The following is a 348-nucleotide window of genomic DNA, read 5'->3' on the forward strand; positions in this document are numbered from 1 at the left end:
GTTTTGTTCAGAAGCCAACCTGTTGATGGCATTTTGCAGCATGTTTCTGTTTGACTCCAATCAGGCTAATTGGCTGCCATAAATGGAAGACTGAAGACTAATTAGGACTTCAGAAATATTCACACTCTTCCTGAGTCAGTTAGTGGGGAGTTCATGGTGGAATGTTAATGTTACCTTGCTTTGTATGTGCAGCAAACCTGTCAGGTGTGATGCTCTAAATGAGGAATAAAATAATTCATTAATGCATCTGACCATGCACATTTTGAACACATTTGTGTTCCACACACTATCAGTATCATTAGGGACTACATTGCTTAATACATTTAATAGAGATAGAGATAGCATACC

The 348-nt window shown here is 38.2% G+C and overlaps 1 protein-coding gene across 1 annotated transcript in view; it reads left to right on the forward strand.

Annotated features, from left to right (window-relative positions):
- LOC118322466 (protein shisa-like-2B) overlaps positions 1–348 on the forward strand; it is an 8,955-nt gene that overhangs the window by 414 nt on the left and 8,193 nt on the right. The window lies entirely within an intron of this gene.

This window comes from Morone saxatilis, unplaced genomic scaffold (genome assembly GCF_004916995.1).
Source record: "Morone saxatilis isolate NCDOM2014 unplaced genomic scaffold, NCSU_SB_2.0 Contig12, whole genome shotgun sequence".
NCBI classification, from domain to species: Eukaryota; Metazoa; Chordata; class Actinopteri; family Moronidae; genus Morone; species Morone saxatilis.